Source organism: Globicephala melas, chromosome 2 (genome assembly GCF_963455315.2).
Source record: "Globicephala melas chromosome 2, mGloMel1.2, whole genome shotgun sequence".
In the NCBI taxonomy this organism is placed as follows: domain Eukaryota; kingdom Metazoa; phylum Chordata; class Mammalia; order Artiodactyla; family Delphinidae; genus Globicephala; species Globicephala melas.
Genome location: NC_083315.2, coordinates 2833403 through 2846218, shown reverse-complemented (window position 1 = coordinate 2846218; position 12816 = coordinate 2833403). Strand labels below are relative to the sequence as shown.

The 12816-nt window shown below is 50.5% G+C and overlaps 1 protein-coding gene across 4 annotated transcripts in view; it reads left to right on the top strand.

Annotated features, from left to right (window-relative positions):
- The window catches only part of ZNF438 (zinc finger protein 438), a 498265-nt gene that overhangs the window by 123440 nt on the left and 362009 nt on the right, over positions 1-12816 (top strand). The window contains exon 7 of one of the 4 annotated variants that reach the window (XR_011377151.1): positions 12641-12769. The exons of the other annotated variants lie outside the window; for them this stretch is intronic. The gene's annotated coding sequence lies outside the window, so the exon portion shown is untranslated. The remainder of the gene's footprint in view (positions 1-12640; positions 12770-12816) is intronic. 4 annotated transcript variants of the gene reach the window in all.

The window sequence follows — 12816 nt, the reverse complement described above, 5'->3', positions numbered from 1 at the left end:
TCAGCAGAGAGGAGGTATCTGTCTCTCTGTGGATCACAGACGCCTCCAAACACACCCCCTGGTTTTCCTCCAGTTCTGGTTTGGCCTACTTTCCCAGCCCCAGTTGACACCGCTCTTGTGGCTGTAGCCTGAGAAAGGAAGTGACCCTCTGAGATGAGAGGGTTCCCCGGTGACATCCATCCAGCTGGCCACAGTGTGGGCTTGTCTGGGGCCCACACAGGCGGGCTGTCGGAATGTGCCAAGATCAGCAATGATAAGGTCTTTGCACAGAATTCCTTCATCGTGAGGGGCAAAAAGGCTGGACTGAGTGACATATCTGAACCCAGCCCTTGCTTCTAACATCTTTGGCCAGTGGAACCAGACTACACTCAGAGAATAGTCTGGTTCAAGAGACAAAAGAAGAAATAAAAAGAAGCGGAAAGCCAAGGTCATGGCTGGAAAACTTCGCGTATTTTGCAAATCAGACCAAAGCAGCTCTATCAGCTAAAAGGTCAAACATCTTATAGATAACTTCCAAATGGCTTTGATGCTGGAAAGTGGCTCCTGCCAGAAAGCTCCACTGGGATCTATGAGCGAGGGCTTTTTTTTTTTTTTATCTATTTAGCCCTGCACACTCCCGGACTTTATCCTTATTCTCTTCTAATTGGTCTTGATGCCAAGCTCAGGGACCTAATGAAATTAGCCAGAGCAACTCTGAAGGGAAAGAAGAAAACCAACTTGTGTCTGGCATTTGGCAAAATACCTGCCCTAATTGGATACGGAGCTCCGGACCTGGTGTTGCCGGATCTTCCCACAGTGGCTCTGTAGCTGGGAGGTGGAAATTCCCATCTGATGCCCACGGGGGCTCCTTGGGCTCCCCCAGAACAGATGGTGAAGGCTTGAATCTAGTGACCTCAAAGAGGTGACTCTCCACCTGCACCTCAAACTGTCCCTACTTGATTAGCTTCAAGAAACACACGACCTGCCTTTGGAAGGAGAAATATTTGATGGGGCTGGAAAAGTGGGGAAAGGTTTCTGCTCACTTAGGGAGATGGGCTGTGCTTTCTGACGTTTATTGTTACAGAGAGCAGGGTAATGACCCCTCGGGCTGGAGGACCACCCAGGCTGCCCAGGGATGCTTGCTGACACTCCTCAACTAGTTCTGTCGTCACAGGGACCCTCCACCAACTTGTTCTAGAAGCTGACTGTCCTGACTTGCTATTCTCAGTCTCCACACTGGTGCCCTGGACCATTTGTTGTAGCTCGGATTCTCTGTGCGTGCATTAAAAAAAAAAAAAAAAAAAAAGCCACCTTGCCTTCTGTTAGTGCCCTGCTGTACGGAAACAAGGACTGAGAAAGTTGGAGGAGTTGAAGAGTAGCTTTAACTTGCACAACAGATGTTTTTGCATTTATTTTCCCCCGGGGAGGAGAGGAAATGCACGTTGTTCATTTGAGCAATTTCCATCCTTTTGGATGGCCCCTATCCCCTCGCTGTAAAATGTGCGTAGCTTCTCAACCAAATTGTATGGGATCATCTTTCTGAAGGGAGAAAACCTAGTTTGCATACTTCAGATTAGAGGGCTGCGTTCAAGTGCGTGGAAACCAGAGACTCACACTGTCCCCAGTCACAGCCGACTCGGGCCCTTAGGGAGGGTGATGCTTGACGCTTAGAGGTGGTGGCAGGAGATCTAATGACACTTGTGAAAAAAAATGTATAGCTCATTACACAATGTTTTGGAATTCTCAGTCTTTCTGAAATTTTCAGATCTTTCTTCTGCAGGTATACCAGGGATGAAACTTTCAAAGCCTGCCTCTGCACACAGGCTGTGCTCAGGCCAGCTCCCTCGCTCGTCTCAAGAAAGGGGAAGGAATCCGAATTGGGTTTTCTTTTCCTCAGCATGAAACTACCTCTGCGGCCAAACAGCTGGCGCTCGCTTCCTCAGCAAGTTCAGTTTTCCCTGGAACTCCGAGGCCAGCAGAAAACTCCGGAAACTGAAACCATGAAACCTCCAGGGTTCCCAGAGGAAACTGGACCACCCCAAACCTTTCTAAAACGGATGATCACCGACCCAATTACAAGTCAGGAAAATGGTCTCCGGGGGAATGAGTTTTCTGAGGTCTCAGAACGTTTTCCCTGCACTGAGAACATTTGGACTCAAGGTCTTGGGTTTGCATCTGGAACGGGAAGAATGCTTGGTGCCATTCTCTCCTCGGGAGGTCAGAGCACAGTGGCCCACGACCGGCCCTGCGGGCCCCAGGGCAGGCGGCAAGGCGGGGCGCGCTCCCCAGTCCTGTACCAGCTGCTGACGGTGCTCCATCCCATGACTCTCTGCAGCCACTCCAGCTGGGCAGCCACGTCACCAGCGTTTACCGCTGGGCTGGCCTTCCAGAAGCTCAATCCCATGGACTCTCGATGACAGGGATTTTCAGTGTTTAGCTAGTCAAGTTTCACTGTTTTTCTCCGGTGGATAAAAAGCCCTGACTTCCTTTGTTTCTAATTAAAGGCAGATGGGCAGCGGATTGACCTGCTCCTTCGTTTTCCCTCCGTGTGAGAGTATGGCCGAGGGCAGCCCACTTTGCCTGTCACCAATCTGTCGGGCACTTTTAAACAAGTCACCTGGTCTCTCTGCAACGCGAGAGGAACACACACTTCTCGGTTGGGGTGCTGGGCTCTTTCCCTGCTGAGTGATGTTCAGCGCTCATAAAAGCGCCCTCGAAGCAAAGCCCTGGGTTGTCCAAAGGCCCATCCGTCACCATAAGCAGATTTATCCCATAACACTTCAGGTCTTTAGAACTAAATGGAATAACTGCAAAAAATCTCTTTGGAATGAAAGGGAGAAGGCTCAAGTAAGAGCCTGAGCCGCGCGGTGAGTTAATGACCCCCCGGGAGCGCAGTCTTTTCCTACTTGGCAAAAGCTTTAACTCTGCTGGTGCAAGAAGCACAGCCTAGTAACTAGGCCACCAAACGGCAAGCTATTTGCTCGTCACTCTGTGCCTTTTCCCCCCGAAATATGCATCAACACAAGTCATGGTTCTTGTACCGCAGCTGTGGTTAATGCCGGGTCTGTCTTTCCAAATGAATCGGTGTTTAGTGAACATAAACTATGGGTTTCAGAGCTATGGGCCGGGAATGATATAACTGGAGAAGGAGTTCGCGTTTCCCGAGCACGTCCTCTGTGCTGGATACCGTGCTGACTGCTCGAGGGTCAGCTCACGAAATGCACACAAACCCGTGGAGCAGGTGACTCGGCGTCTCCACGAACCTGGACCGCGTGACCTCAGGCTGCAGCCTTCACACACGCTACCTGTCTCCAGGTGTCTTCAGCTAGTCCGATGGAGGGGACCTGCCCACGTTAGAAATCTGCTTCACTGGCTGTTCATCGAACCGGAATCCAGCGGTCGCTTAGGAAATACTAATTCCCTCTCCCGTCCTTTCCCGTCAATCCCATCTTACAGCCGTCAAGGAGGATGTATTTGGAAGAAAGACTCTTCTCCGGGTCGGGAAAGAGCAAGAGAACAATCTGTTTAAGAAGATCTTTTCCTCTACGTGGGGATTTTAAAGAGTAGGGCCTTGTCAGTTACATCTCCACGAAGCTGGGGAGAAAATGGAGTGCCTCGCTTGAGGTAAATCAAAAGAATAGAGAAATGAAAAGTAAGAGGGTAGAGCCTTTCCGTGTTTATAAAATGTGTGCGCTCCAAAATGTTGATGGCAGGTGCCCTAGGGATTCCGGTAACGATCCTTATCAGAGTCTAAAACTGAGTCACCCCCCTCAGCATGACTCACCAGCAATGTGCTCAGAGCGTCTCAGGTTTCACACACTTGGTTGGAAAAGAGCTCATCCACCTGCTGCTAAGAGAAGCCCCCTGAAGTGGTTCCCTGGGGACGCAGGGGTGACTATGTTGCTCTGCCTTCCTGGAAGCGGCTTTTTGCTCTTCTCTTCAGGAAGGAGTTCAGAAGCCAAGAGGAAGTGCTTTTTCTGCCCTAGAACACACTGAATCAGGACTGAACCCTATTCCCATTCCAGTCCCTCGGACCCATGTCCCCTGGATGAAACTATGCCAACGGTCAGCGGACGGGCTCCACGGCTGGAAGGGCGGAGGGGAGAGGTGTTGGCAGGGAGGGGCTAGAAAAGGGACTCCTGCACCGTCACACACCGGGCTTGGCCAGGTCCTTTGCAGGTCAGCACCGAGAAGTTGTTGCTCTGGGTTTTGGCCATCACTCACGTCCGTCAACCTGGGACACGTGTGGCTTTATCAGGGTACACGCTGTGTTTTTCACGGCCTTGCTGATGTCTGTACATACTCAGAAGATCCTGAAAACCAAGAGCTGGCCGCCCGCTATGAGAACTGCCCCAAATCCCAGTTTCCACTGAAGGAGATTAAAGCAAAGAGCTGTTCGGGGGCTGTGTGTGTGTGTGTGTGCGCGCGCGCGCGCTCTTTTGTTTTTTCAAACTGGTTAGCACTGTTCAAAGCGTCTGTAGGAGGCTTTTTGCTGGGAGCTGGCCCTGCAGACCGCACACGGCCACTGCACCACATCCTGCCCGTCTTTCCCAGCTCCCGGAGCCAAGCTGGGAAGTCTCTCACGACCCTGAGGCTTGGCCTGAAATTGCTACAGCTGCCTTTCCTGGGGCCTGCAAAGCACACTGATCCCTGAGCCGGGGCTGCTCTGCTCGCCTATTCTTAGCCTCGCGCCACAGACCTCTCTGAGGGCTCAGGACGTGTTTCCATCGGGGCCGCACCCGGAGGAGACCCGTGTGCTGCCAGGTCTGTGGGACACCTGCACGGGGATCCCAGCAGCAGTTCGGTGTGGTTTGTTTCAACGGCCAGAAGAAGAGAAATAAACGCCCGCCGCCGGCTCCCTCCCTGTGTCCCGAGAACAAGGGGCTGAGTTTTCTCTTCCAGCTGAGCTGAGGCCCTGGAGGGCGGCTGCGGGTGGACCGTGGTCACGCCGAAGTGCCCGAGGGGCGGGAATGGCACACGCAGGACAGCCACTCACGGAGCAACGGGTCAGGCTTCGGCGCGGAGCTGCCTCCCGGCCTGCCCTCCGTGCACGCCCCCGATCTGACCGTGCGCCACGGGCTCTGCAGAGCGGTGCTCCTGGCTTCTCCGCTCTGCGTCCTCAAGCCCCCGGGCAGACGCTACCACAGGCTCCATCACCTTGGAACGGTTGCTCTGTGGCTGTCACCCTCACCCGACGGGGCGACTTGAGGGACAGGGAACCACGTCTGTTCACTTTATCTGCATGTGTGCCTGGTGGTCCATGTATGAGGGGAGGGGGTGTGGCCATGAGGAAGGAGGCGTGGTTTGGGGTCGGCTTCCGAGGCACCGCCTGTGACACCCCCCCCCCACCGCAGGGAAAGCCGAGCAAATGAACCCACGGATGACGCGCTGCGAGAGGATGTGATGATTGAAGGTCAAAACCCAGCAAATCGCCACAGTTAGCAAACATACAGCAGCTAATTCTGGTTTTACTTGTACTTTTCCAGCTTATTTGGGTTTAAGTAAGACTCTCTGGAGTGACCGCATTCATCCATTCAGGAGACCTACGGACCCTAAACCCTGGCTGGCCGGCCCAGGCTCTACATACGCAGCCTTACGTTGTAAAACGGTGAACGCACCATCTCTGACTCGTCCCCAGTGTCAGCCGTATTCAGGCCAGAACGTCATGTCCAAAATAATCAGGCGTGACGCTAGCAATGAGAAACAACACTCAGCCGTTCACGAGCTGAGGCAGACCGTTGCCGGTCACTCAAGAGTGACGGTCCTGCAGCGACTGTGCGGTGTTCGGACCGGAGCTTGGCCACACTGACTGCTGCACGGGGCAGAGCGGGAGGGCGGTGCCCGGCCCGGCGGGGCTGCGACCCTTCCGAGGCCTGCTTTGCGCCCAGGCCTTTAACTGTCCCCGCCCCCCACCCCCCACCCCCACCCCGCGCTCGGAAGCTGCTGTCAGAGCCCGGCTCACCCTCTCTGTTTACCTTCCTCGGTGGCGGGGCCTCCCTGCCCAGCACCTCCTCTGAGCTTTGACACTTCCCTAAATGCCACTTTTCTGACCTCTTCGGCGTCTCCACGTTCCTCAGCCCACAGAGCCAGGTGCCCTGGGTCCCCACGGCACTGAGAAGGGGGCTGAGACAGTCATGAGGTGTAACCTCAGAGCCAACCCCAGAAGGCGGGCTTTCGGAGCCAGGGAGGAGGTCAGGGGACCAGGTAAGCTCAGCACAAAGGGGTGCTCCCGGCCAGGGACAGACTACAGCAGAGATGCCCCAGCCAGAGTCGGCATGAGAGCAGGTGGCCGGTGCAGGCCCGACCCCGTGCCCGGGAACAGGCCCTCGGGAGCCCGTGTTACCCCTGGCCCAGGGCAGCTCCTGACATCTTGGGCCAAGAGGGGCTTGCGGACCTACTGCCCCACGAAAAGGAGCTGATTTCTACAGAGTTCTGGAAAGATCACTAGACCAGTGGTTCACCACCCAAGGGTGTAATCAGAACTATCGTAGGAGTCTTGTTTTTTCATAATCCACACGCCAGGGCCTCTCTCTGGACCTGGCAAATCCAAATCTCGGACGAGTCTGGGGTGAGAAGAGCAGACACATGTGACTGCCCAGGTGACTCGGATACAACACCTGCCCCAAGGGGGACGCCTTCCCAGCCGGGCAGTTTTGAGGCCAGAGACCATGCCTTTTCGAGGTTTTTAAAATTTACTGAAGTATAGTAGGTTTACAATGTTGTGTTGATCTCTGCTGTACAGCAAAGTGATTCAGTTATACACATGTATGTATTCTTTTTCATGTTCTTATCCACGATGGTTTATCACAGGATATTGAATATAGTTCCCTGTGCTCTACAGTAGGACCTTGTTGTTTATCCATCCTATAGATATGAGTTTGCAGCTGCTCATCCCAAACTCCCACTCCTTCCCTCTCCCACCTTCCCTCCCCCTGACAACCACAAGTCTGTTCTCTATGTCTGTGAGGTTGTTTCTCTTTCATAGATAAGTTCATTTGTGTCATATTTTAGATTCCACATACAAGTGATATCATATATTTGTCTTTCTTTGACTTACTTCACTTAGTATGATATTCTCTAGGTCCATCCACGTTGCTGCAAAATGGCATGATTTTGTTCTTTTTTTATGGCTGAGTAGTATTCCATTGTATATATGTACCACATCTTCTTTATCCATTCGTCTGTCGATGGACATTTAGGTTGCTTCCACGTCTTGGCTATTGTGAATAGTGCTGCTGTGAACATAGGGGTGCACGTATCTTTCAGAATTAGAGTTTTGTCTGGGTAAGTGCCGAGGAGTGGGATTGCTGGATCATACGGCAGCTCTATTTTTAGTTCAGAGACCATGCCTTTTCACCTTGCACTTAGTACAGTTCCTCCCACGTAACAGACCTAAAATTGTCTTTGTTGATTGATCGAATGAATGAATATGTGAATAAATGAATAAACACTGCCAGTGACCAAAAGAATTATTGATAATGCCAACACATCAGCGAAAGAATAGAGTTTCCCACGGTGGCTTTTAGCCCCAGCTGTAAGTCAGTCACCAGTTCCCCACTCGGAACAACAGCTAAATATGACGACATGGACGTGGATCTTAGGGGCTTGTGTGGTTCGGCAGTATACAGTGTTGCTGCAGGAAACGAGGATTTGTATGAACGTCGCAGAAGAGGGCATACAACGAAAGAGGGCACTCCACTTAGCTCACAATTAATCGTATCATCTGAGGTTTCGTTCTGGCTCTGGAAACAATGGGAACCGTAATTACATGTCTAAAGCCCCAAATGGAATCCCACAAGTGTTTGACAAGGAGAACAGAAGGATGATGGAGTGCTTCACCCATCAGCCTGACCACAGGGCAGCCCTGGTGAGTCACGCTTTCAGGCCGCGGTAGGATTTCTCATTACCCTCCATTCTTCTCCCTGAGTATATTGAGCTCATAGCTGTTTGATGGATGTGACTCTGTTTGTGAATCCAGGCTGGCCTGCTGTCTTCCTGGATCTGACCCCTATGGAAGAGCCATGTAAATTAGCATGGGCCTTGGGCCAGGAAAAATGAATCCAGGCCTCAATGCAATCAAGTAAGAGGTGTCAAAGGGCAAACAGAGAGGGAAGTGTGACTGGGGCCAGGGATGCCCTCTTTTACAGGTTTCGCTACTTACCACCTGGTGATCATTTTTTGTTTCTGTTTTTGTCACTAGAAAAGTCGCAAAATGTAAGAGGAGCTGATGGAAGTCTTTCCAAATCTGTATGGGATGAGAAAAGAGTTCTTGCTGAAAGTGGGATTAAGGCATTCAGGGAGGGCTTCCCTGGCGTCAGGTCTGAGTGGGCCTACAGGCCGGGACCCCTCGCCTTGACCTCAGCACCCAGGCCATGCCTGGACAGCGCTCGCCACACTGGGTTGTTTATTCACGTGTTTTGTGGTGTTCGTCTGTCTCCCCCGTTGGACTGAGTTCCAAGGAGGCTGAGAATCACGTCTGTCTTGCCCACCTCTGACCCCAGTAAGTGGCACAGGCGTTGCAGGAATGCACAGAGATGCCAGATGCTACCCAGCCTCCCTCTAACGAGAGCAGGCTCCAGGGTTGGCCGTGCCCACGGTTCGCTGTGCGCCTGTCCTTCACAGAACCCCCTGCTGGCTGGCAGCTCTCACGTCCTGCTTGGGCGTGGGATGCCTTGAACACTCATCAGGTTTTCTTCTAGCTGCCCTGGCGAGCTGCCTGGTGAAACACCACCCAGAGAAACAGAGACAGAACGTAAGGAGCCCTGGCAAACTGGAGAAGGGAAGGCAGGGGCTGGGGCGAAGGGTGGGCTGGACCCAGAGAGTAGCAGGTCGCGAGAGAGCTGGGGGCCCAGAGGGGCTGGAGGTGGAGGGCAAGGCCACGTGGAGGGCAAGGAATCAGTGTAGGCTGAGCACGCTGGGGCGGAGACCCAGGCGCAGCAGCTCCCCGTGTCACAGGACCCCACTTCTCCGCCTGCAGAGCCCGTGCTGAGAGCAGTAACAGTAACTGGCATCCACTGAACTCTCACTCTGTGTCCTCCACAGACTCTCCCCGTGGGAGTGACCGACCCAGGCTGGGGACGGGAAATTGTCAGAGCTTAGAGGTCACAGAGGTGAGGCTTTGACATCCGGGATGGTATCGTCGTTCGGGAACTAGCAGTGTCCCAAGTCTCTGTCAGTCAGTCCCCCTCCCCTGAGGTGTGATTGTGTGTCACCGCGGAACACCTGTGATAGCACGCAAGGAACAGTGGCAGAATGGCATCCCAAACACAGGGCCTTGTGATATCCCAGGGACCCCAACACAGCGCTCACGGGTTGAGGTGGATCAGAGCCTGCCATCTAGACTGACGACCACACAGACACGAAGACCTCCTCCCCCGCAAGGAAATGTAAATGATAGAATTAGCGAGTTAGGACCCTCTGTAGGGAGAGAACAAGCACAGGCAGCCAGCAGTGTCCTGGACGAGGTGCGTCAGAGGGGCCTCTGCCTGGGAACACGCCCTCGAAGGGTGGCGGCCTCTGAGCCTCGCCATTCTGTTGGAAGCTCTTCCTTGGAGGACAAGGATGTGTCACAAGGAAGGGGCCGGGCCAGGGTGCAGGTGGACGGGCAGAAGCAGGAAGACGCGGGAGGGGAACCGTCTTCCCCTCCAGCAGTCGCAGTAATAGTAATGATGATAATAAACATTTAGATGCTATCTGCAGAGTGCATCTAAACGTGCAGTTTAACCTATAGGATGATCATGCTGGGAGCTGTTCTTTGCCTTGAGATAAGCACATTGCTTTAGTGACCCATCCGAGACCACAAAGCCAATAAGTAGCGGAGAGAGAACTCAGTACCACCAGCGTAACGTCCACCACGTGGTGACCGAGTTAATCTCGCCGGGGAATGGGATTTGGATACAAGGGCAGACCTGACGCTGTGCCCATCATCCCAGCCAGGCCCTCTCCTTCCTACCACCCGTCCTTGCCAAAGCATCTTCCTTGCTGACTCCCAGTAGAGGAAATTCTCTGTCTGGCTGTACCTTTCCAATTTATAATTCTACGTAATTTAAAATCTTTCCAATGATGGATCAGCTCTTAAAGGCAAGTCACTAGTATAGGATGTATGGCAGTAAGCACCATCTGAATGTATTGGTAACTCGCTGTGCGCAGAACGGCACGTCTAGGTGCTGGGATGGATAGAGCAATGAAATGGGCCTCAGAATATGACTGTTCATTACAACAAAAAGATGTCATTTCAAGTTCCTGAGAGAAAAGATGGACTTTATAATAAACAATGATAGAATAACTTGTCTGTTAAAAGAAGATTCAGTTGGCTCTTTGCTGCTTACCATCAACATATAGATGCATCAAATATAAAAATACAAAGCCACAGATGTCCTGGATAAAAGCATAGATGACTATTTTTATCATCTTGGAATGAGGGACTTTTTCATCCCAACATTATATTGATACAGCACATAATTTTAAATTTCATACAGCAGAAAATTACAAATAACATTTAAAGAGAAATAATAAACTGGGAAAAATATTTGCAAACTGTATAACAGACTAAGAGTTAATATCCTTACTGATCACAGGTCTTCTACAAATCAATAAAAGGAAACAAATAGCCCAATAAAAATGGGAAAGGAAACACATAAGCTTTTTACCAAAGAAGAAATGCCAAACATATAAAAATATACTCAACTCTTAGTACTAAGTATAGTGACACAAATGACTATATTGTTGTGTGTGCGTGTGTTTACCTACCAAGTACAAAGAATAAAGAGACTGAGCAAAGAATGTTGCCAGCTTGCTGGGAAATGCTTATTCTCCTGAACTGGTAGTTGGCGCGTAAACTGACATAACTTCTGGAGGAAAGTTTATTAACATATACCCAAATGTAAAATATACACACTTACCCTTAGCCCAAGAATTTCAATTCAAAGAATTCATTTATTTTTCTTGTGGTAAAAGACAGGTACTATAAAATTTACCATTTTAACCATTTAAAAATGTACAGTTCGGTGGCATGAAGTGTATTCACGTTGTTGTGCGCCCATCACCTCCATCCACCTGCAGAACTTTTTTCTCTTCCTCAGTTGAAACTCTGCACCCATTAAACACGAACTCCCCATTCCCCCTGCCCCCCGCCAGCCCCTGGCAACTGTGTCCTACTTTCTGTCTCTAGGAATTTGACGACTCAAAGAATTAATCTTAAGGAGAAAATTGTCTAAGAGCAACATATACATCCACGAAAGATGGATTCATTCAAAAACCATTTCCTGAGGACCTACTGTATGCTAGGTAATAAACAAGATAGACCAGGTTACCTGATTTACGCACAAGTCGTGATCAAGAGAAGGTAGACCGTGAACAAACGTGTAAGGAATAGAGCATTGGGTTGCCATAAAGACTCTGAAGAATAGAAACAGATTTATGTGACAGTGATTTTGGGGGGTGGGTGCTTTAGATAGGGCAGTAAGAAACAATCCTCTCAAGCACTATTTATAATAGCCAACGAATCAGAAAAACTAAGCATCCAGGCAACACCCCTGCTAAGGCGGAGAATACATCTGGCCAGATGTCAACATGTGCCAGTTCATTATAGGCCGCAAGAGACTTTCTCAGAACGAACTCCCTTAATTCAGTGTGTCTTCTGTAGAGTATTTTCCTGGAGGGCAAAAGTTTCCAACATTTGGGGATAGAAAATAATTTAGCAGGGGCGCACGCCAATGCTGCTTTATTCCGAGAAGGAATGTGTGGATGACAGTTTCAAGTGTTTGATGTCCAACCCCTCCTAAAACTGTAAACTAACAGCCAGACGGGGAAGAGGCTGATCTAAATCTTCTTTCTGTGGTTTTACGTTTGCTCTGGCAGGCTGAGCAACACGAAAAAAATTACAGTGCGTGCATGGGAAACATTCCCCCCTTTTTCTTGAGTAACTGACATGTTGGAGGGCGGGCGTGAGTTAGGGGCGATGGCGTTGCTGTGATACACGGACGATCGAAATAGCATCAAGGGCCCGGCCTATCCTGAGCCCAGGCAGGAAATTCAAGGGTAATATAACACTTCACCGTTAAGTAATGCCATTGGAATAAAACCATGTTTGGGATGACTTTTGGCTTTCACTTGGAATTTCTGTTTCATTTGCTTCCAGAAAGAACTTTCCCCCCTAACGTTCTTAACTTGCATTTCAAAAGTTTTTGTAGCTTTATAAATAGGATGTATACGAACTGGCCTTGAATTAAAGCTGTATGTCACAGAACATGCTGAAAAACAAATCCAATCCAGGACCTCCGTTTTCACTATGGGCTCCAGGGCAGCAGCTTCAGGAAATGGAAAGCGTAAGTCACAGGTTAGAGACCTCACTCTGCTACCTATTAGCCGGGTGACCCCGGGTGGATTCTTTGACCTTGGAGCCTGCAGTAGAGGAATAACAATAGTACCCGCTCAGAAGGGTTTTGTGAGGATAAAATGCAAGAGCATGAAGGCCCGGTGCTAGCTAGCAATACAGCGCTTTCCTTCTTTCCTGGGCTTCAAAACTGAGTCGGGCATGACTGCCACAGAGTAGAAAAAGACTAAAATGGAAAATCAAAATTTATTTTTGTCTGAATAACTTGGCCGTGGTTTGCTTTTCCCTGTTGGTTTTAAGCCATATTCCTCCCGTGCTGCCTCCTAGGCTGAGTTTCTGCATGATTGAAACACCATCTTCAGTTTCAAAGGAGCTCAGATGCACTGGAGCATCTCCAGATACTCGGATGGTGCAGGAGACTCAGACCCACGGCAGGAACTGGTGAAGGATCTGCAGGTATTTAACTGGGAGAAAACGCTGAGGGGACATGGGAGTTGCCTCCA